This window comes from Chrysemys picta, chromosome 24 (genome assembly GCF_011386835.1).
Source record: "Chrysemys picta bellii isolate R12L10 chromosome 24, ASM1138683v2, whole genome shotgun sequence".
NCBI classification, from domain to species: domain Eukaryota; kingdom Metazoa; phylum Chordata; order Testudines; family Emydidae; genus Chrysemys; species Chrysemys picta.
The window spans coordinates 14,816,577-14,837,607 of NC_088814.1; positions in this window are offsets into that span (position 1 = coordinate 14,816,577).

The following is a 21,031-nucleotide window of genomic DNA, read 5'->3' on the forward strand; positions in this document are numbered from 1 at the left end:
TTAAATTAGGCTTGAATAAACACGGGCAGTGGATGGGTCATTACACAAAGTAAAACCTATTTCCCCATGCTAATTTTCCCCCCTACGGTTACTCACACCTTCTTGTCAACTGTTGGAAACGGGCCATCCTGATTATCACTACAGAAGGTTTTTCTCTCCTGCTGATAATAGCCTACTTAACTGATTACTCTCCTTAGAGTTGGTACAGCAACACCCATTTTTTCATGTCCTCTGTGTATATAGATCTTCCTGCTGTATTTTCCACTACATGCGTCCGAAGAAGTGAGCTGTAGCCCACGAAAGCTTATGCTCAAATAAATGTGTTAGTCTCTAAGGTGCCACAAGTCCTCCTGTTCTTTTTACAGTCTTTCTAAGCAGCTATGGCAATTAGACTGTTTGTAGCCTCTGAGAGAAAGGCAAAGCAGGCAGCGGAGACCATCTGACCCGCTGGGAAACTCAGTGTAGGCAGGGAGCTGTGGTCGAGGGAGAGCGGCAGGTCTCTGCCCAAGAGAGGTGCCCGCTGAGTCTGGAGCATAGCGTGGGTGCCTTGCTGGACCATGGAGGGGGACGTGCAGTTGCCCTGAACTGTGACACCAACAGGCTGAGCAACTTTGAGATTCCAGCCTCTAACTCCCTCCATCTGCAATACTATCTGTGCCCCGGGAACCAGTCGTCCCTTTGAGTTCTGGGGGCAGGGCCCGTCTCGCCCGGGGAAGTGCCCAGCTCAAGCAGGCCCCGATCGCCCTGGAAGAGGCTGTACCGAGAATGGAGCCTGCCCGTAGCTGCTGCTCCATTTCCTGCCGAGCTGGGTCTCACTATCTCCTCTGGATGGCCAGTGGCTGGGAGTCCTGTTTACATGTGACACTCAGCTCGATATTCCAAATACAGATGGGACCCCCGTGTCCAACTGCAGCACTGGGGTAGGTGGGCCTGCCAGCCACGGAAGGAGGGCGGTGCCCACTCGCGCTAGAGCTGACTTGTCTGCAGAGCGCGCCCTGAGCACGCCGTGGCTGAGCAGTGCAAGGAAGTTCCCCCTTCTGTCCCAGAGAGTCAGCTGGGGGCAGGGGTGGGGTGGGGTGGGGGAATCAGCTTTGCAGCTGTGAGACAGCAGAGCCAGGCCTTTGAAAACAGGGTATTAAATCAGCCCACAGCAACGGCCCCTCATGGCGTGTGTCCAACACAGCCCAGCATTCAGGAGACAGCTTGTTGGCCCCTACACAATGAACCCCAGGCGATTCCCCAAAGAAGACAGCACATGCTTTCACTGCAGACAAAGGGCTCTTCTACTGCACAGGTCATGCAGTGTGCTCCGGAGACCTATCACACACTCCCTGGCAGGAAAACACTGCCCAGCTGCAGGGCCAGGCTGCGACCCCCCGTCTCCTGCCTCCTGGCCTGGGGCATTGATCATCAGCGGTGCAGAAGGATACTCTGGAACTAAGTGTTCAAACAAGATTGAGGTAAGGGACCCAGGCATAGGCAGTCTGGCCTAGCGGCCACCAGGGTTACCAACCCTCCAGGATTGTCCTGCAGTCTCCAGGAACTAAAGCTTAATCTTTAATTAAAGATGATGTCATGTGGGGAAACCTCCAGGAATATGTCCAACCAAAATTGGCAACCCCAGCAGTCCCATCTGAGCTGATGTCTGCACGTCAGGGACAGCAGTCGCTGAGCAGAAGTCGGAGGAATTTCAAGAGCCAGGTTCAGTGAGCAAGAGTCGGGGTCAGAGACCAGAGGTCGCAGGTACCAGGCTGGAGTCGGGGTCAGAGTCAGAGACCGGAGGTCGCAGGTACCAGGCTAGAGTCGGGGTCAGAGTCAGAGACCGGAGGTCGCAGGTACCAGGCTAGAGTCGGGGTCAGAGACCGGAGGTCGCAGGTACCAGGCTGGAGTCGGGGTCAGAGTCAGAGACCGGAGGTCGCAGGTACCAGGCTGGAGTCGGGGTCAGAGACCGGAGGTCGCAGGTACCAGGCTAGAGTCGGGGTCAGAGACCGGAGGTCGCAGGTACCAGGCTGGAGTCGGGGTCAGAGTCAGAGACCGGAGGTCGCAGGTACCAGGCTAGAGTCGGGGTCAGAGTCAGAGACCGGAGGTCGCAGGTACCAGGCTGGAGTCGGGGTCAGAGTCAGAGACCGGAGGTCGCAGGTACCAGGCTGGAGTCGGGGTCAGAGTCAGAGACCGGAGGTCGCAGGTACCAGGCTGGAGTCGGGGTCAGTCAGAGACCGGAGGTTGCAGGTACCAGGCTGGAGTCGGGGTCAGAGACCGGAGGTTGCAGGTACCAGGCTGGAGTCGGGGTCAGAGACCGGAGGTCGCAGGTACCAGGCTGGAGTCGGGGTCAGAGACCGGAGGTCGCAGGTACCAGGCTGGAGTCGGGGTCAGTCAGAGACCGGAGGTCGCAGGTACCAGGCTGGAGTCGGGGTCAGAGACCGGAGGTCGCAGGTACCAGGCTAGAGTTGGGGTCAGAGTCAGAGACCGGAGGTTGCAGGTACCAGGCTGGAGTCGGGGTCAGAGACCGGAGGTCGCAGGTACCAGGCTAGAGTCGGGGTCAGAGTCAGAGACCGGAGGTCGCAGGTACCAGGCTGGAGTCGGGGTCAGAGACCGGAGGTCGCAGGTACCAGGCTGGAGTTGGGGTCAGAGACCGGAGGTCGCAGGTACCAGGCTGGAGTCGGGGTCAGAGTCAGGCTGAGATCAGAGACCGGAGATCAGGTGAGGTCTGGAGTCACGACAGGCCAAAGTCTGTGTGGCTGCCCAGACAACTTCCTGTGCCAACCCTTGGGGTTAAATAGGGTGCTTGGCCAATCAGAAGGCGGCAGGATGCTGTCACTCTGGCTCCCTGGGGCGGTACTTCCTGCGGCGCCTGCTCCCCAGAGCGCTCCTGGAGGTGGCTATACACAGCTTCCTGCTGGCACTGTGGGACCACCACTCCCGCCCCCCCGCCCCAGCTCTGCAGACCCGGGTTCTAATCCCCAGACCCTGCCAGCAGACCCTCTGCCTCGCCGTAGCTAGGCCTGGAGGCTCTTGTTACTGGCCTCTCAGTGAGCGAGCCCATGGTTTGTTTCTGATGCTGAACAGAGAAGTTTTGAGCTGGGGGAAATCATTAGCCAGTTTAATTGGGAGGAAGGAGGGTGACGACAGGCCATCAAGGCGGAGAATCATGGAAATCAGCGCTGGGAAGGAGCGACTCCTTAGCCCATCCCTGGGAGCCACGGGCCAGTGCAAGACCCTGCCGTGTGTATTGCCCAGGCTTGGCTCATCATTTGGACATGGGGATCCAGGCCTGTTCCAGGCCCCTTGGTGCTCTCACCTGCCTTTGACCAATGGCTACGTTTACAGGCTTCCTCGCTTCTTCACTGCCCCGGGGTATGGAAACCCTAGGTCGATTCAGCCCTGGACTCCTGGAAGCCATCTTTGGCACATGCTCTGCAGGTGGGGGCAAAGGATGTGGGGGTTCACTGGGTTGCTGCAAGCTTGCGTGGGTCACTTTCTATCAGGCTGGCGTTTCTCCGTCCTTTGCCCTTGCGGAAGATAGGCAGGGAGGGAGAAACGCGGTGATAGGCGTTTGAACCTCCCTGGCTCCCAGCGGACTCCCCGGGCTGTTAGCGACAGCACCGACTAGTGCTGCGGCTGGTGAGGCAGGAGGCGCCCAAGGAAGCGGATGAATTATGGCGCATCTACGTTATTAACAGACGCCAGATCACCCAGGGCCTCAATTTCCACCCTCCGGGAAACACTCTCCCATCACTCCAGCATCACAACTCCCCCAGCCCACGCTCTGATGGGCCAGCCTTGCAGCTTTGCCCCCATCACCCTTTTCTCCCTGAAAACAAGGAATGTCCAGGGCTAGATTTTCCTCTTGTTCACGCCAGAGTGAACATGGAAGGTTCTCAGTGAAGGGCACGCTGGCACTGGAGCAGAATCCGGCCCCTAATACCAACTGACCCCAAGACTCCAGATTAAACAAGGACACATCACCCCACTGCCTACAACAGTGGTCCCCAAACTTTTTACCTCACGCCCCCCCCCCAACCCTGTCCAGGTCCCCCCTGGAGCCGGGAGCCAGGCCGCGGATCTAGGAGGCGGGGACATGGACGGGGTAAGTGGGCTGAGGCCTACAAGAACTGATTCTACAGCATCCAAGAGCGTGGTAAGAGCTCTGCAGAACAAACAGGCAGCCCCAGTACCCAGTGCTAATCTCGACCCCCCTTGAGTTCAGTGGAGTCACCCCAGTACGTACCAAAAGGAGGTAGCAGGCCCATAGCCCATGGCCTCCAAGAGCTCCCCAGCTAACAACTGATGCAAGAAGTTGGGGGGAAGCAAGGAGGGGACGGGCTGAAGAAAGACAAAGTTTCCTCCAGGCACTTAGATACACAGTGATGAGGAAGGAAAAAGAACCTAAGAAACCACTGACCTGCTCTGGGCCTGGGGGCAAGTCCCTGCCCTGCTCTGGGCCTGTTGCCCCTTCCATCCATTGTCTGTTCAGACCGTGAGCCCGTTGGGGCAGGGCCCGTCTTGCCCTGTGTCTGAGCAGTGCCCAGTGCAAAGGGCCCAGAGCGCAGGTCCGGACTCTCGGTGCGGATGTTGCACGAGAAGAGCAGAATAGGAGGTGGTTGTGGTACAGCACCAGGCGGACTCCGCACAGCGTGTGCTCCTCAGTGGGTCAAGGTCTGTTGGGTTTTCCGACAATCTCTGTGACGTTACACCCCTATTCTGCATAGCAATATTGTATAACTAAGACATGTTTTATGCAAGATGGGTCATTAAGGTATCATTGAAGAGGTTCTGATCTATGAATGTGTTTATCCAATTTGTACGCGTGTATCATCTCTGTTTCTAAAGTGAGGGATATTGTCTCTGTAACAATTAGAGCTGTGGGTATGTTCTTGGGAATCGCCCCCCAGACAGTAAGCAATCAGCCTTACTGGGCCATTATGAAAAGACAAAATACCACCTTGGACACTGCTGGTACTTTCCCAGTGGAAACAAAGGCTTCCTGCCTCATGTAAATGCTATGTAGGGCTGGGAAGCAAGGCATTCAGAGCCCCCCATTTGCCTCCCCGCCCAAGAAGGAAGGCTGCTGAAAGCTCCTGAAGAAAGGAAGGAACTAAGCTAGAGGAAGGCAAGAGCTGAGTCCAGGGTTCTAGCCTGTAAAGAGACATAACTGGAACTCTGAGCTGCAGAAACGCTACAACTGGCCCAAACAACATTGAGGGTGAGAAATGACTGTGTGTAATTAGTTTCTGTGTTTTGTTTTATTTGCTCAGTAATCTGCTGTGTTCTGTTTGCTGTCCCTTATAATCACTTACAATTTACCTTTTGTAGTTAATAAACTTATTTGTTGTTTATTTCAGAACCCAGTTTGTGCAATTCCTATCGGGGGAGGGGGGAACCTGTGCATCTCTCTCTCCACATTGAGGGAGAGGGTGAATTTTTATGCGCTTGCGCTGTGCAGACTTTTCTCTACAGCGCAAGACAATATTATTTTGGGTTTATCCCCCAAAGGAGGTGTGCACATGAGTGCTGGTGAATCCCCGAGCTGATTCTGCTCACACCGAGCTGATCTCAGTGTCTCTGTGTCCATTTGCAGCTGGGTGTGTCCCTACCTGTGTGTGCCAGAGGAGGCTTGAGGGCCTGGCTCAGCAGAACAGGGTGAGGAAACCCAGGCTGGTGGAAAGGGCGGGTTCAGTGAGACCCCAGCACATCAGGTGACAGCCTGGACAGGGGGTTCAATCTATCACAATTTCTTCTGCATCCTTTGGGCGTGGGGGAAGGAGTGAGCCGCTGGCGCGGGGTGAGTGAGATGAGCCGCGGCAGAGTTGCGTAGGGAGCTGCATGGGAAAAGGCCAAGATGCTGTGAGAGAGGCAGGCAAACAGATCATTGAGGCTAATGCCACTGGCAGAACGTAGCCAGTGCCGATGTAGCCAGAAAATGGGTCCGGGAAGTGAGCAGGGACCTCCCACTATCACTGTTCCTGCAGCTGTAACACATCCCCAACTTACATCCTGCAGAGACTTGGAGCACGGCTCAGCCTAAGGATGACTGGACACTGCAAAGACTTGGGCTTCTCAAGTTCAGGGTGGTGCTAGAAGCCCAGACTCCCAGTAGATTCCCTGCTGGTCCAGCGCAGCCTGGAACACGGACTCCACACAGGGCAGGCAGCTTTGTAAGGCACTGAGGAGTTCCCAAAGGCACCTGTCTCACCCTTAGGAGAGAAGCAGAAGATCAAGGCCCATTTCCATACAGCACAAGGGGGGAGGCCTGTTCTGAACGACGACAGACTCTGGCCTGGGGAAGGATCTCACACAGCAGATCGGGGCATTTGCTTGGAGTTTTGGTTGGCACTAAGGGATTTGTTACTAGGCTCATTGGCCTGCTTAGGGCTGGACTGCAGCTATATATGGCAACACCTTGGAAACCAAAGTGCGGGACTTGGGCATAGCGGCACCAAGGCCAGGAGTCCCAAAAGGGCCTAGCGTCCACAGCACATCAGGGGCTGAGCGACTTGGAAATCCAGCGCTCAGGGGCCCAGTGCTCAGTGCCTGGATATCCAGGCCCATGTAACCAAATCCTCCTGGTGGCGAATGCCGCGGGAAGGTGGGAGAAATTGGTCCCCCCCCATACAATCCTCTTGTTTTCTTGAAAAGACACTGCCATGTGTTCAGGCCAGGGTCTCTCCATGTGCAGTTGGCTCACTGCGCACCGCAGAGCTGAGTCCCCGCTGTGCACGCACGCTCACCTTCCTGGTGCAGTCACGTAGCTCAAGCAATTTTAGAACCCACAGGCCCAGCCATCCTTGTTGCTTCTGCTCCCAGTAGGATGTCCAGGGCCCCATGGCACACTTCAGGTGGGGAAATCTCATTGGATTATCTGAGGTGGCGAAAGCAGCCCCCATTTCTCCTGGCTTTGGAAAGGTCAGCCCTGGCTTATTAAAGCAATAATCCTCATCCGCGTGCTCTGTCCCCTTCAGCTGCTTCCTTTCAGATGGCAGCAGAGGGGTTGGGAAGATGCTGCCAGACAGCGTGGAAGATTAGGGACGACAGGAAAGCCAGGAGGAGCCTAGTGAAATTGCAGCTGCTGCAAGAATGGGGAGATGGGGCAGCCCTGCTCTCGGGCTGTGCAGAATGATCTGTCATACAGCAGATCTGGAATCACCACTGTCCTTCCCCTTTGCTGCACCCCGGGGCATTCCAGGTTTCTTCCAGTTTTACACCAGAGCAGGTTTTCCAAGGGAAATCTTGTCAGACCATGGTGCAAATTTCATGTCGGTAGTTTTCAAAAAGTTATCGGAAGTGAGACATATAAAGGCCACCTCCTACTAACAGTCTGGTAGAGAGATTCAATGGGGCTTTGAAGTCTATGCTGAGGATGTACATTACCCAGAGAGAGAATGACTAGGATGGGCGGCTTCCTTATTAGTTATTTGCATACAGGAGTGTACCCAGGGGCACTGGAACAAGGGAGGGGGAGACCAGGGCCCTACCACTTTTTACCAGATGTAAGGGGGAGCAACTGGGGGAGACGTGAGTGGGGTCTCAAAGGAAGAGGTGGTGCAAGGGTGGGGGTTCAGGGAGAAGGGGCAACATAGGGAGGCGAGACCATAGTTCAGGAGCGGGTGGCCCCCCACTTTTAGGAAGGTTTTGACACTCCTGAGCATTCCCCAAAAGTCTAGGGGTTTGCCCCCCTTTCATCTACTTGGCAGGAGAGGGGCCCCCTAGCTTTATTTTGAGGCTCTTGAGGGGGAGTGTAGAAGAGTCAGGACAGTGCGGAGGAGAGTATGGACGGTGGACTTAGCGGCTCAGAGCCTTGGAAGGATCAGGTGTCCGAAAGCTTGGTCTGACAGGCACTCTGGAGACAGATGCCTTATCTAGCATAGGGGAAGCCCGAGGCACATTCAGGAGAGCCACCTTCCTTCACTGTTTTTGCACTGCGGGTGTGACGCTCATGCCAAGGTCCCCATGTCTCAGCTGAACACTAACAAACACACAGCTGGCATCAGGCTGGCTACCATGTGTTAGGATTGTTAAACCAGGTATCAGGGTTATACAGATTTGTTTAGCATTTAGACTTTACTTGTGAGCCGCTGCCTGCATTAATCTCACTTATAAGAAAAGGTTACCTACCTTCCGTAACTGTTGTTCTTCCAGATGTGTTGCTCATGTCCATTCCATATTAGATGTGTGCTCGCCCATCTGCACGGCTGTTGGAAATTTTTCCCTTAGTGGCATCCATAGGGCCGGCTGTGGCAACCCCTGGAGCTGCTTATGTGCCACCGGTCCTGCACCCTCTCAGTTCCTTCTTGCCGGCAACTCCAACAGCGGGGCAGGAGGGTGGCTCATGGAATGGACACAGCAACACATCTCGAAGAACAACGGTTACGAAAGGTAGGTAACCATCTTTTCTTCTTCGCGTGCTTGCTCATGTCGATTCCATGTTAGGTGACGCACAAGCAGTATCCCAGGAGGTGGGGTTGGAGTTCACAGATGTGCAGTTTGCAACATTGCTTTGCTGAAGCCGCTGGGTGATGGCGTAGTGGGACGCAAAGGTAGGGACAGACGACCAGGTAGCAGCTCTACAGATGTCTTGAATCGGCACCTGGGCCGGGAAGGCTGCTGCTGAGGCTTGCGCTCTGTTGGAATGGGTGGTTACAATCGCCAGTGGTGACACCTTTGCCTGTTCATAACAAAACTTGATGTAGGCAGTTATCCACAAAGAGATTCTCTGAGAAGAGACCGATAAACCTTTCAACCTATCCACCACAGCGACAAAGAGCTGCGTCGACTTGCGGAAGGGTCTGGTCCTCTCGATGCAGAAGGCTGAGGCCCACCTAATATCCAGGGTGTGTAATCTGCGTTCCTCACCAGATTGACAAGGTTTGGGAAAGAACACTGGAAGAAATATGTGAAACTGTGACACCACCTTTGGTAAGAAGGTCGCAGCTGGAACTTATTCTTGTAGAACACCATGTAGGGTGGTTCTGATGCAAGTGCTCTAACTGGAAATTCTTCAGGCCGAAGTAATTGCAACCAGGAAGCAGACCTTCCACAAGAGAAGTGACAGCAAACACGAAGCTAACGGCTTGAAGGGGGCCCGTGGGCCTTGCCACTACCAGGTTTGGGTTCCAAGGCAGGACAGGGTCACAAACTTGAGGATAAAATCATTCCAGGCCTTTCAGAAATCTTATTGTCATATCATGGGGAAAAACAGATCTGCCCTGAACCAGAGGATGGAAGGCTGAGATGACTGGCAAATGAACGTTGATAGATGACAGCACTAGACCTTGGTGCTTGGGATGTTACAGGTAGTCTAGGATGGATTGTAGTGAGATCTGGTCAGGAGACGGATACTGGTCCAAGGCCCAACATGAAAAACGTTTCCTGGTGCAGGGCTTTCTGCTACCCATCAGGACCTGCTGGACTAAGCATGCTTCCTCCTCCACATTCAGCCACGCAGCAGCCATGCTGTCAGGTGTAGGGATCTAGGTTCTGGTGCAGGACACGGTCGTGGTTCTCGGACAGTAGGTCCGGCTGGAGTGGGAGCTCTAGTGGCGCTGCTATCGAGAGCTGCAACAGTGTGCCGAACCAGCGTTGGGGTGGCCTCACTGGAACTATCAGGACAACCTTTGCCCTGACCCTCCTGATCCTCAAGAGTACGCTGTGCACCAGTGGTATTGGCAGGAAGGCGTAGAGTAGCGCCCCCAACCCTGGAAACAAGAAGGCGTCGGACAGGCAGCCTCTGTTGTGCCCATGGATTGAGCACAACTGGTGGCACTTCCTGTTCCATCTGGATATGGACAGGTCCACCTGGGGAGTCCCCCTTCTCTGGAAGATCACACTCACCACCTCTGGGTGGAGTGACCACTCGTGGCGAGATGAGAAGGATCTTCTGAGACCCAGCAGGTGCAAAGCCACGAGATGAATGGCATGCTGAATACAGAAGTCCCATAACCGGAGAGCCTCCTGGCAAAGGACCGATGAGCAGGCTCCGCATTGCTTGTTGATGCAGAACATCATGGCGGTATTGCCCATCAGGATTTGGACTACTCTGTCCCTTAGGTAGGAAAGGAACGCTAGGCAGGCCAAATGGATCGCCCTGAGCCCCTTGACGTTTGTATGGAGGGAACGATCTTCCTGCGACCAGAGCCTTTCGTGCTGATGTTGTTGAGGTGGGTTCGAAGCGTCGGAGACCAACGTCACCGAAGGAGATGGGGTCACAAAGGGAATTCCTTCCAACACTGACTGGAGGTCCATCCACCTCTCCAGGGATGGCAGAATGTGTGGCGGAACTGTGACAACTAGGTCCAGATGGTGCCTGTTGGGAGCACAGACCGATGCTAGACACATCTGCAGGGGTCTGAGATGTAGCCACATAAGCCCATATGGCCCGGCAGACTGAGGCAGACCCGGGTGGTTGTGAGGGGGTGGGCTCTTACATGGGTGATAAGGTTTGAAATGGCCCTGAACTATGACACTGGTAGGAAGGCCCTGGCCTGGGTAGAGTCGAGCACTGCCCCTAAAAACTCTATCCACTGAACCGGGGTCAGAGTTGATTTCTGCTCGTTTATAAGTAGATCCAGATCCTGACGGATGTCCCACACCAGACTGAGGCTGTACTGAACCTGTGCTTGAAACCAGCCTCTGACCAGCCAGTCGTTGAAGTACGGGTAGATCTGAACACCCCGGCACCTTAGATAAGCTGCCACTACTGCCATACATTTCGTGAACACCCTTGGGGCAGAAGAAAGGCTGAAGGGCAGCACCATGAACTGGCAATGACATGACCCGCTATGAAGCGTAAGAACCTCCTGGGTCCATGGAAAATGGAGATATGGAAGTACGGGTTCTTTAAGTCGAGGGCAGTGAACCGGTCTCCCGGATCCAGAGAGGGGATGATGGAGGACAGGGAGACCATGCGGAACCTCAACTTCTTGAGATATTTGTTGAGGCGATACAGGTCTAGGATGGGCCTGAGGCCCCCCTTGGCCTTCGGGATTAGGAACTATCAGGAATAGAATCCCTTTCTCCTCTTGTCCTGAGGAATTTCCTCCATAGTCGTAGGAGAGTTTCCTGCTGGGTGAGAAGCTGCTCATGAGACGGGTCCTTGAAGAGGGATGGGGAAGGAGGAAAACTGCAGAGTGTAGCCAGATGTTATGGTGCTGAGCACCCAACAGTCCGAGGTCATTTGGACTCATGCAGTAAGAAACTGGGGATAACCGGTCCAGAAAGAGAGCGGGGGCTGGATGCTGAAAAGAGTCCCGGTGCATCGCCCTCGGGCGCACACTCAAAATGCTTGTCATTGGCCCCTTTGTTGGCGAGCAGGGCCTGACTGAGGGGCTGAGGAAGACTGGGTCAAGGGGCGCTGCTTAACCCATCTGTCTTTCCTCCTCTAGGAGCTTTGCCAGGGAGGACCTGAGGACCTGGGGGGCGGTGGAGGTGGAGGTGGCTGGAAGTGCCGCCTTGCGACCTGCAGGGTATAGAGGCCAAGAGAATGCAGGGTAGCCCTCGAGTCTTTCAGTCCATGCAGCCTGGTGTCCGTCTGCTGGGAGAACAAAGCATCACCCTCAAAGGGGAGGTCCTGGATGGGGAGCTGGACCTCATTCGAGAGCCCCGAGGACTGCAGCCATGAACTGCGCTGCATGGCGACAGCCGAGGCCATGGAGCGTGCTGCTGAATCCAATGTGACTTGGAGAGAGGCTCTGGCACTGCCTTACCCTCGTCCACTATGGCCGAGAACTCCTGCCTGGTCTCTTGGGACAAGGAGTCCTTGAACTTGGACACTGAGTCCCAAATGATATAATTGTACCGCCTCACCATGCTTGCTGGTTGGCAAGACGCAGCTGCAAACTGGCAGTCAAATAAATCTTTCCGCCAAACAGGTCCAATTTCTTCACATCTTTACTTTTGGGGGGTTGCACTAGTTTGCCCCGTCTGTCCTGCTCATTGGTGGTGGAGACCACCAGAGACCCAGAAGGATACACATATTCAGACGCCGGGGCCAGGACACAGTACTTTTTCTCTGACCTTTTTGAAGTTGATGGCATTTGCCACCGTGCCTTCATGAGTTTAAGCACCCGTCACGCCATGGGGCCACTCTGGATGGGGCCAGCACAGCCAAGATATCAGAAAGGCTGTCGGCCGGCTCCTTAAGCTCCTCGATCTTTAGCCCTACGTTGGAGGCCAGCCTCTTGAGGAGCTCCTGGTGGGCACGGAAGTTGTCAGGTGACAATAATGTGGCTGGACCAGCCACCGCCTTGTCGGGGGAAGAGGAGGAGCCAGCCGCAACACCGGTGATTGGCTCCTCCTCAGTGGTTGGAGCTGGCTGCACCGGAGCCGCTGGGGCCTCGGTGCCTGAGTCCATCTCTGAGTCGGTCTCTGGTACTGGTCACTGCATAGACCGTGTGTGAACTTCCGAAACCACGGAGGGCGCTTGTTGGGAGTATGTGCCCAGCACAAGAGGGAACCCCCAGGGGTCCAACACTGCCATTGGGGTGGCCGTTGGGCGGGTGGCCAGGGTCCCGATGGCAGGCCTGCTGCGGACTCTGGTCCATAGGATCAGTAGCACTGATGCTTTGGGGGACAGCTAGGCTCACTCTCGGACCCTGAGGACTGTGGCGTGCTGTGCTGGGCAGCGGTGCCACGGTGCTGGTGACCAATGCCGCAGTGCCAGAGTGACGCTGTGTGGTGCTGGGGACTGCCATCACGGCGCTAGAGACATGCTGCGAGCTACTGGGGAGCAGTGTTGGGACGGTGAGGACCAGTGAACCAGCAGACACAGTCTTTGTGAAGGGGAATGTCGAGGTGGTGACCAGTGCTGCCATGGTAATCGGTGCCACGCAGGAGATGGGCCCCATTGTGGATTTTCCTTTAGAGGGAAGTGCTCTGGAGGGTTCCCTCAAAGCTGGGCCCAGTCCTGAGGCGTGGATCGAACAGGGAGACACATTAAGTCCCTTGCGGCCTGAAAAGCCTCCAATGTCGAGGGGGCCAGGAGGCGTAAAGAGGTCTGACGGCTCCTGGGAGTTGGTGGTGCTTTGCGTGGGTATCAGCTTGCTTGGAGACTCCCATGCTGCCATGCGCAGTGTCGGAGAGCGACCCCTGTGTGACCGTGACTTTTTCTGTCTTTTCTTGGGCACAGGAGAGGGAGAGCGGTGCTGGGAGGCGCCCGGTGCCAGAGGAGCACCCTGCACTGATGCCGACATGCTCAGGACCGAGTCGGAACAATCTGGTTCCGATGCAGGGTATAGGGTGGCCTCCATCAACAGGGCCGTCAGCCAAATGTCCCTGTCTTTAAGCATGCGGGGTCTAAAGTTCTTACAGATCCTGCACTTCTGTTGAATATGGGCCTCACTGAGGTACTTCAAACAGCTCATGTACGGGTCACTAATTGGCATGGGTTTGTGACATTGTCACATGGCTTAAATCATAGAATCATAGAATATTAGGGTTGGAAGAGACCTCAGGAGGTCATCTAGTCCAATCCCCTGCTCAAAGCAGGACCAACACCAACTAAATCATCCCAGCCAGGGCTTTGTCAAGCCGGGCCTTAAAAACCTCTATGGATGGAGATTCCACCACCTCCCTAGGTAACCCATTCCAGTGCTTCACCACCCTCCTAGTGAAATAGTGTTTCCTAATATCCAACCTGGACCTCCCCCACTGCAACTTGAGACCATTGTTTCTTGTTCTGTCATCTGCCACCACTGAGAACTGATGAGCTCCATCCTCTTTGGAACCCCTCTTCAGGTAGTTGAAGGCTGCTATCAAATCCTCCTTCACTCTTCTCTTCTGCAGACTAAATAACCCCAGTTCCCTTAGCCTCTCCTCGTAACTCATGTGCCCCAGCCCCCTAATCATTTTTGTTGCCCTCCACTGGACTCTCCAATTTGTCCCCATCCCTTCTGTAGTGAGGGGCCCAAAACTGGACACAATACTCCAGGTGTGGCCTCACCAGTGCCGAATAGAGGGGAATAATCATCTCCCCCAATCTGCTGGCAATGCTCCTACTAATGCAGCCCACTATGCCATTGGCCTTCTTGGCAATGAGGGCACCCTGCTGACTCATATCCAGCTTCTCGTCCACTGTAATCCCCAGGTCCTTTTCTGCAGAACTGCCGCTTAGCCAGTCGGTCCCCAGCCAGTAGTGGTGCATGGGATTCTTCCGCCCTAAGTGCAGGACTCCACACTTGTCCTTGTTGAACCTCATCAGATTTCTTTTGGCCCAATCCTCCAATTTGTCTAGGTCACTCTGGACTCTATCCCTACCCTCCAGCGTATCTACCTCTCCACCAAGCTTGGTGTCATCTGCAAACTTGCTGAGGGTGCAATTAATTCCATCATCCAGATCATTAATAAAGTTGTTGAACAAAACCCCTGGGGCACTCCGCTTGATACCGGCTGCCAACTAGACGTGGAGCCATTGATCACTACCCGTTGAGCCCGACAATCTAGCCAGCTTTCTATCCACCTTATAGTCCATTCATCCAATCCATACTTCTTTAACTTGCTGGCAAGAATACTGTGGGAGACCGTATCAAAAGCTTTGCTAAAGTCAAGATATATCATATCCACTGCTTTCCCCATATCCACGGAGCCAGTTATCTCAAATCTTAACTCCTGGGGACCGGGGCATGCCAACTAACTAAATACACTCCAGCTAGCTAACTAGGTACAATAAGAATAACTCGGAGAGTCCAGAACAAGAACCACTATGGGAGCTTGAAAGAGAAAGAAGCATTTCAACACCCATCATGGGCGGTAAGGAACTGAGAGGGCGCAGGGCTGATGGCGCCTCACATGGGGCTCCAGAGCCAGCCCTACAGATACCACTAAGAGAAAACTATCCGACAGCCGTGCATGGGGGGGTGCGCACATCTCTATCCCAGATCGTCAGGTGATACGTAACTGTGTAAATCACCAAACAGGAGAGCGAGATTAACTAGTGTGAAATGCTGATTTCCCAGCAGGAAAAAGCCATCAACACCAGACCACCAGACTAGTGGGACAAAGGACTTTGTTGTTCAGCTGTTCCTCCCATGGGGATGAGTCATGCAAGTGGATTTCTCCCATCAGCTGAGTTTGCACATGGCGGGGCGGGGTGGGGGGGAGGGAGGGAAAGGAAAGAGAATAAAACCCCCTAACAAGAAAGAAGTGAACTGGCTCTCTAGGCTGCCTGGATTCTGGAGGCAAAGTTTCTAGCCAGAGCCAGGGATCCCAGCTGCTTAGTCTGGGTTTGCTCTACAGGACGCTATTATAGAAGCTTCTCTAATCTTTTAAAATTTAAGATCGTAACTTGTGTGTATCCAGGCTTACCTGCTCTAGCCTTATCAATAACTCTTGTTTCCCTTTCCTATTAATAAATCTTTAGATAGCACACTATGGGATTGGGAGATCTACGGTGCAACTGACCTGGGTAAGTGACTGGTCCTTTGCGTCCAGAGGTAACTTGACCATTGCTGTGATTCTTGGTACGAGAGACCATCTATCACAAACGTAGGCTTACTGGTGGCAAGACATGGAGCACCCAAGGGACTGTCTGTGACTCCTTGCTAAGGCTGTTACAGTGCCTGGTGAGTTTACGCTTGATGGTGAAATGTAAGGCCTGGTCTACACTGGGAGGGGATCGACCTACGAGAATAGTGTAGCTGAAGTCGACGTATCTTAGGTCGACTTACCTCGTGTCCTCACGGCGCGGGGTCTACTGCCGCCGCTCCCTCGTCGACTCCGCTTCCACCTCTTGCCGCGGTGGAGTACAGGAGTTGACGGCAGAGCGATCGGGGATCACTACCCACCAATCCGGCGGGTAGTGTAGACGTACCCTTAGTATAGAACTCACAGCCAGTTTGGCGTTTGTGCCCTGCTCCTTGACAGTCTGCCCGGCCCCTAAGCTTGGCACTCACACTCTTGAGCCACTGCAAGACAGGCTGGATAGCATGCACCTGGCTCGGATTTGCCACGCCGCCCATGGGCCCGCCCTCCTGCCCCGAGTTCGACTGGGCCAGGGTCAATGTGCAGCCAGCGTCACACGTGGGCCAGCAAGAGGCTCCCACAGGCAACGTCACTGCCTCTGACCAGATTCGAGGAGGGGCTGAGTGCCCTGCACTTGGCAGATGAGGCTGCTGCAAACTGGCCTGGTGAGCTCCGCATCCGCTAGGAAGAGTAGTCCAACCCTCCCAGACATATCCAGGGGCCTGCAGTCAGTCAGTCTGTGCTCAGCCCCTGTCTCTGGAGCAAGGTTAAACCCTTCACATCCAGACAAGAGTCACACAGACTTTTAATAAAAATAACACAAACGTCCCACGTTCTCCATGGGCACATTCATCAAAGCAGTGACTGTTTTACCCTGTATAAGGTCAGACACCCACCCTTCCTTCTGATCATTGAGAACAGCAGGCTAAGTAGCTGCTAACAGTTATGGCAGCATCCAGAGCAAATTTAAAACCTCCTAGAAGGAAAAAAAAGTCTTATTTATAGGGAAAAAACCCTATTCTTAGCTAGCACCATGCAGATCCCTGCTACTACGTAATGAGAAATTTCTGAACTTGGCAACTCCTTTGTTCCTCTGATTCCAGAAGTTACTATAGACCATCTGGATGCAATTTTTCAGTCATGACTGAATGGAGCAAGCAAAGCAAAATCCATTTCCCTTCCTGGCCTTGCACATGGAAAAAGAAAAATTATTTGAGACTCCCCAACAGTCTCATAAATCCCAGGGAGTCCGTTAGGACGGTGACATCAGCGGCCTAGTGCATCAAGGCTAGGTCAACCTACTCCCCACTGGAGCCAAAGCCAATGGAAGAATTCTTCCATCTCCCTAGCCCCACTTCTCAAGGAGATGGAGTCACTACAGGAATGGAAAAACCCTTTCCACTACCTAGCTGCGGCGCTGCTGCTGTGGTGCTTGTAGCGTAGACATATTCGAACATCTTTCATCTCTCACACAAAAAAGTGTTGTTGTAGCCATGTTGGTTCCAATCTATTAGAGTTACAAAGGATGTGTGTGTGTGTGTGGGGGGGGAATACTTTTTATTGGACCATCTTCTGTTGGTGAAAGAGTCAAGCTTTTGAGTTCTTCAGGACTGGGAAAGGTACTCAGAGTGTCACAGCTAAATACATAGTGGAACAGATTTTGATATGATGAGGTTCAACAAGGACAGGTACAGAATCCTGCATTTAGGACAGAAGAATCCCATGCACTACTACAGGCAGGGGACCGACTGGCTAAGGAAGAAAGGAGAGCAGCAGAATATGGACCCTGGACTTCAGAAAAGCAGACTTTGACTCCCTCAGGGAACTGATGGGCAGGATCCCCTGGGAGAATAACATGAGGGGGAAAGGAGTCCAGGAGAGCTGGCTGTATTTTAAAGAATCCTTATTGAGTTTGCAGGAAAAAACATCCCGATGTGTAGAAAGAATAGTAAATATGGCAGGCGACCAGCTTGGCTTAACAGCGAAATCCTTGCTGATCTTAAACGCAAAAAAGAAGCTTACAAGAAGTGGAAGATTGGACAAATGACCAGGGAGGAATATAAAAATATTGCTCAGGCATGCAGGAGTGAAATCAGGAAGGCCAAATCACACTTGGAGTTGCAGCTAGCAAGAGATGTTATGAGTAACAAGAAGGGTTTCTTCAGGTATGTTAGCAACAAGAAGAAAGTCAAGGAAAGTGTGGGCCCCTTACTGAATGAGGGAGGCAACCTAGTGACAGAGGATGTGGAAAAAGCTAATGTACTCAATGCTTTTTTTGCCTCTGTCTTCACAAACAAGGTCAGCTCCCAGACTGCTGCACTGGGCACCACAGTATGGGGAGGAGGTGACCAGCCCTCTGTGGAGAAAGAACTGGTTCAGGACTATTTAGAAAAACTGGACGAGCACAAGTCCATGGGGCCGGATGCGCTGCATCCGAGGGTGCTAAAGGAGTTGGCGGATGTGATTGCAGAGCCATTGGCCATTATCTTTGAAAACTCATGGCAATCGGGGGAGGTCCTGCATGACCGGAAAAAGGCTAATGTAGTGCCCATTTTTAAAAAAAGGGAAGGAGGAGGATCTGGGGAACTACAGGCCAGTCAGCCTCACCTCAGTCCGTGGAAAAATCATGGAGCAGGTCCTCAAGGAATCAATTCTGAAGCACTTAGAGGAGAGGAAAGTGATCAGGAACAGTCAGCATGGATTCACCGAGGGCAAGTCATGCCTGACTAACCTAATTGCCTTCTATGAGGAGATAACTGGGTCTGTGGATGAGGGGAAAGCAGTGGATGTGTTATTCCTTGACTTTAGCAAAGCTTTTGATACGGTCTCCCACAGTATTCTTGCCGGCAAGTTAAAGAAGTATGGGCTGGATGAATGGACTATAAGGTGGATAGAAAGCTGGCTAGATCGTCGGGCTCAACGGGTAGTGATCAATGGCTCCATGTCTAGTTGGCAGCCGGTTTCAAGCGGAGTGCCCCAAAGGTCGGTCCTGGGGCCGGTTTTGTTTAATATCTTCATTAATGATCTGGAGGATGGCGTGGACTGCACTCTCAGCAAGTTTGCAGATTACACTAAACTGGGAGGCGTGGTAGATACGCTGGAGGGCAGGGATCGGATACAGAGGGACCTAGACACATTAGAGGATTGGGCCAAAAGAACAAGGACAAGTGCGGAGTCCTTCACTTAGGACGGAAGAATCCCATTCACCGCTACAGACTAGGGACCGAATGGCTAGGAAGCAGTTCTGCAGAAAAGGACCTAGGGGTTACAGTGGACGAGAAGCTGGATATGAGTCAGCAGTGTGCTCTTGTTGCCAAGAAGGCTAACGGCATTTTGGGCTGTATAAGTAGGGGCATTGCCAGCAGATCGAGGGACGTGATCGTTTCCCTCTATTTGACATTGGTGAGGCCTCATCTGGAGTTCTGTGTCCAGTTTTGGGCCCCACACTACAAGAAGGATGTGGACAAATTGGAGAGTCCAGCAGAGGGCAACAAAAATGATTAGGGGGCTGGAGCACATGACTTATGAGGAGAGGCTGAGGGAACTGGGATTGTTTAGTCTGCAGAAGAGAAGAATGAGGGGGGATTTGATAGCTGCTTTCAACTACCTGAAAGGGGGTTCCAAAGAGGATGGATCTAGACTGTTCTCAGTGGTACCAGATGACAGAACAAGGAGTAATGGTCTCAAATTGCAGTGGGGGAGGTTTAGGTTGGATATTTGGAAAAACTTTTTCACTAGGTGGGTGGTGAAGCACTGGAATGGATTACCTAGGGAGGTGGTGGAATCTCCTTCCTTAGAGGTTTTTAAGGCCCGGCTTGACAAAGCCCTGTCTGGGATGATTTAGTTCGGAATTGGTCCTGCTATGAGCAGGGGATTGGACTAGATGACCTCCTGAGGTCCCTTCCAACCCTAATATTCTATGATTCTATTTAGTCTGCAGAAGAGAAGAGTGAGGGGAGATTTGATAGCAGCCTTCAACTACCTGAAGGGAGGTTCCAAAGAGGATGGAGCTCGGCTGTTCTCAGTGGTGGCAGATGACAGCACAAGGAGCAATGGTCTCAAGTTGCAGTGTGGGAGGTCTAGGTGGGATATTAGGAAACACTATTTCACTAGGAGGGTGGTGAAGCACCGGAATGGGTTACCTAGGGAGGTGGTGGAATCTCCATCCTTAGAGGTTTTTAGGCCCGGCTTGACAAAGCCCTGGCTGGGATGATTTAGTTGGGGTTGGTCCTGCTTTGAGCAGGGGGTTGGACTAGATGACCTCCTGAGGTCTCTTCCAACGCTAATATTCCATGATTCTAAGGTACTCAGAACATCACAGCTAAATACATGGTGGAACAGATTGTTTAGCATAAGTAGGTAACACACACTGTACGAGACCCTTCAAAGTGAAGTGGCCCCTTAACACCCCTACAGTCATAGGACAAAAGGGGGGCTAGTGGGTTAGATTGTTGTAATAAGCCATAAATTCAATGACTTTATTAAAATCATGATTTATAGCATCTAGCAAAGTTATGAATTTTTATCTCCCAGGCTCATCTTTTGAAAGTGTGATGTAGACTTCGAGGATGAGGACTGAGAGGTCAGATACAGAGGATCACTTTGTGAAAAGTGTTCATCCCCGGGTAAGAAGATGTTTTTGTTTTTTATCATTTGTCTCTGAGAGTGCATTCGAGAGTGCAGTGATGGTCTGGTTTCACGCACATAGTTGTCATTGAGGCATTTAGAGCACTGGATGAGATACACCACATGAGATAGGCATGTGTGTAGGACCCATGGATACTGAAAGGTGTGTTGTGGGGGGTGATGATCATCGAAGCAGTGGAGATACGTCTGCAGGTTACATCTATTGTTCTGGCAGGGTCTGGTGCCACTTTGAGGTGGTGTGCCCTGGTCTGGGGGAACTTGTTCCTGATGAAGAGCTTGGCAGACTGGGGGGTTGTTTGAAGGCCTGAAGAGGAGGTTCAGAAGGATTTTGTTCAGGAGGGGGTCCCCATCAACTATGTGTTATAATTGTTTGATGATACCCCATAATGGAGCTTAAATTCATAACTTTGCTAGACACTCAAAATCATGGTCTTAATAAAGACACTGGGTTTATGGCTTTTACAACAATCTGTAACCCACTAACCCCCCACTTTATTGTGGTATGACTGCAAAGGTGTTAACACTTCACTCTGAATGGTCTCTTACAATGTGTGTTAACTACTTATGCTAAACAATCTGTTCTACCCTGGATTTAGCTGTGACACTCTGAGCTTGTCTACACTTAAAATGCTACAGTGGCACAGGTGGACCTCCCATCGGGGTAGGTAACCCACCTATCCGAAAGGTAGTCGCTGGGTTGATGGAAGAATTCTTCTGTCGACCTAGCACTATCTACACAGGGACTTATGTCGGCTTAACTACAGCGCTTGGGGTGTTAATTTTTCATACCCCTGAGCAACGTAGTTATGCTGACCTAATTTTCTAGCATAGACCAAGCCTGAATGCCTTTCCCAGACCTGAAGAGCTCTGTGGAGCTTGAAAGCTTGTCTCTCTCACCACTGAAGATGTCCCACTAAAGATATTACCTCACCCC